Consider the following 2690-nt stretch of genomic DNA (forward strand, 5'->3'; position numbering starts at 1 on the left):
CCCCTTCTATCCTCTTCTCCCCACCTCCGTCTCTCTCCCCGTTCCTCCCTCCCTCCCTCTCTCCCCCTCCCCTGCACCATCTTCCATCTCTCTCTCTCTCCCTCCCTGCCCCCCCAACCTCCCTCCCCCTCTCTCCCCTCCTCTCCCCAACCTCCCTCCCCCTCTCTCCCAAACCTCCCAACCTCCCTCCCCCTCTCTCTCCCAAACCTCCCTCCCCCTCACCCCAACCTCCCCCCTCCCTCCCTCTCTCCCACCCTCTCCCACCCTCCCTCCCCCATCCCCACCCACTCCCCCTCCCTCCCCTCCCCCCCCATCCACAGTCTCTCCTCAGCATCCCCGGTTCGCCGTTCATGTCGCGCCACAACAGCAGCAGCAGCATCTTCAGCTTCAAGGGCCGCAGCAAGGACGTGGGCTCGGGGGACGAGTTCGCCGACGACGAGCACAGCACGGTGGAGGAGAGCGAGGACCGCCGGGGCTCCCTGTTCATCCCCTACCGCCGCAACAGCTACAGCGGCTTCAGCCAGGGGTCGTCGCGCCTCAACCCGCTGGCGCCCCACTCTGGGGGGAAGAGGAACAGCACGGTGGACTGCAACGGGATGGTGTCGCTGAGCGGGCCCGGGCCCGGCGGACGCCTACTGCCTGAGGTGAAAATAGATAAGGCGGCCACTGACGACAGTGTAAGGAGACCACGTTCCATGAGACCACTCTGTAACCCCCCGACCGACTCTATAGGCATGATGGTGGTGACCCCCGATGGTGACCCGTCCCCGTCCCCCCTCTCCCGAGTCTCCGAGCTTCTTCCTCCTCGTGTTATTTCCTTTCCTTTTGGTCTTGTTTTTGTTTCCTCTCTTCTTCCTTTCCCTCCGATCTTTCCCTCCCTCTCTCTCTCTTTCTCTCCTGGTCGTGAATTTTTGGGTTCCTTTGTCGGTAAATCGTGTTTCTTCTTCTTCTTCTTCTTCTTCTTCTTCTTCTTCTTCTTCTTCTTCTTCTTCTTCTTCTTCTTCTTCTTCTTCTTCTTCTTCTTCTTCTTCTTTCGAGTCCTGGTCAGCCATCACAGCCTCACACTTCTCCAATCTCTACTCTACCCCGCCCCGCCCCCGCCCCCTGTGCCTCAGCTGCTTTGAGTGGCATCCTCCTCCACCAATGAAACTCACTCCCTCACTCAACTAGAATCATGCCTATTTCAGCTGAGTACAATGTCCCATATTTTTCTACTACCCATTACAGCCAACAGAGCCCCCCCACCTGACCTGCCCCCCCCCCCCCCTTACGTAACCCGCAGAGTCCAAGCCCCCTGTATGCTAGCTAGCACACAGTTCATATCCCCTACATTAGCACCTCCCGACTAAACTAGCTACTGTATCCCCCTCTCCTAAAGTCACATTCACAACATACATCCAATCTCGAAACACTCATTTACCCACAATATAACATTTCCCATTCCTCCACACTCGGTGTCTCTCCTTTTTTTTAAGGGACTTGCAAGTTCAGGACCAGTCTATCCTTTCTCTCTCTCCTCCCACTCACTCTCGTTTGTCTTTTCCCAAAAGCTACTGGGTGGTGCAAGAAACAAACCTTAAACCTCAACCAATAACAGCATTCCTCCTCATCTTAGCTAGCATGATAGTTTGACATCCCCCCTTTTTTACTCTCAACGATCCAAGCTTTACCTCTCTTTTACCTCTGTCCAAAACGTGGCATGGTACAGTGGCGAATGATGTCTTGAACTGTTTTCCTATTTGATATACGCATGCCCCATGCATGCAGGGTCAGATGTGGGAGATTATTGGGTGGGAGATATACGTGTCTGGGGTTGAGGTTGTGAAGGATGGGGTTTTAAATGTACTTTTTGGGATTCTGTTGGTGGTATATATATGGGACAAGCTTCTTCTAGAACTTTCTTTAGTGTTAGAGTATGAGTTGGGTTTTTTGTGGATGGGTTGCTGTACGCATGTTAACTGTTAACTCTCTTTCGTTAAGCCCTTTCAGAACCCCAGCATAGTTGGGGGCTAGTTCGGGACTGTGTAGAGAGGTGCAGCGTGTGTGTGTGTGTGTGCGTGTGTGTGTGTGTGTGTGTGTCTGTCCAGACTCTGACAGGGGGGTTGTGTGTGTCTCTCCCTGATCGTAGACCACCGAGGTGGAGGTGAAGAAGAAGCACTCCGGCTCTCTGATGGTGTCCGTGGACCAGCTCAACTCCTCCTTCAACAGGAAGGACCGCGCCAACAGCGTGATGAGCGTGGTCACCAACACCCAGCTGGAGGGTACGGCTAACCGCTAACCACTAACCGCTAACCGCTAACCGCTAAACTCTCACCTCTCACCTTTCACCTCCGAAACCTCTTCACTTTGACTCCTGTCAGACCTGTAACGCCCCCGCTAGAGTCGACAGGAGGGCCTCGTTTGCACGATTTGTGACTCCCGGCGGTTCCTCTGACTCTTCCTCTTCCCCTCTCCCTCCATCCCTCCCTCCATCCCTCCCTCCCCCATCTCTCTCCCCCCTCTCCCTCTGACTCTTTCTCTTCCCTCCCTCCATCCCTCCATCCCTCCCTCCCCCATCTCTCTCCCCCCGACTCTTTCTCCTCCCCTCTCCCTCCCTCCATCCCTCCCTCCCCCATCTCTCTTCCCCCTCTCCCTCTGACTCTTTCTCTTCCTCCCTCCCTCGCTCCCTCCCTCTATCCCTCCCTCCCCCA

At 55.4% G+C, this 2690-nt stretch overlaps 1 pseudogene across 1 annotated transcript in view; it reads left to right on the forward strand.

The window, feature by feature from the left end:
* The first annotated feature begins 317 nt into the window (after window positions 1–317).
* The window catches only part of LOC308164554 (sodium channel protein type 8 subunit alpha-like), a 27664-nt pseudogene continuing 25291 nt past the window's right edge, over window positions 318–2690 (forward strand). Inside the window, exons 1-2 of the transcript in view lie at window positions 318–677; window positions 2129–2261. The product of the transcript in view is annotated as a sodium channel protein type 8 subunit alpha-like (transcript). The remainder of the gene's footprint in view (window positions 678–2128; window positions 2262–2690) is intronic.

This window comes from Nansenia antarctica, assembly GCF_963989245.1.
Source record: "Nansenia antarctica genome assembly, chromosome: 8".
Taxonomy (NCBI): domain Eukaryota; kingdom Metazoa; phylum Chordata; class Actinopteri; order Argentiniformes; family Microstomatidae; genus Nansenia; species Nansenia antarctica.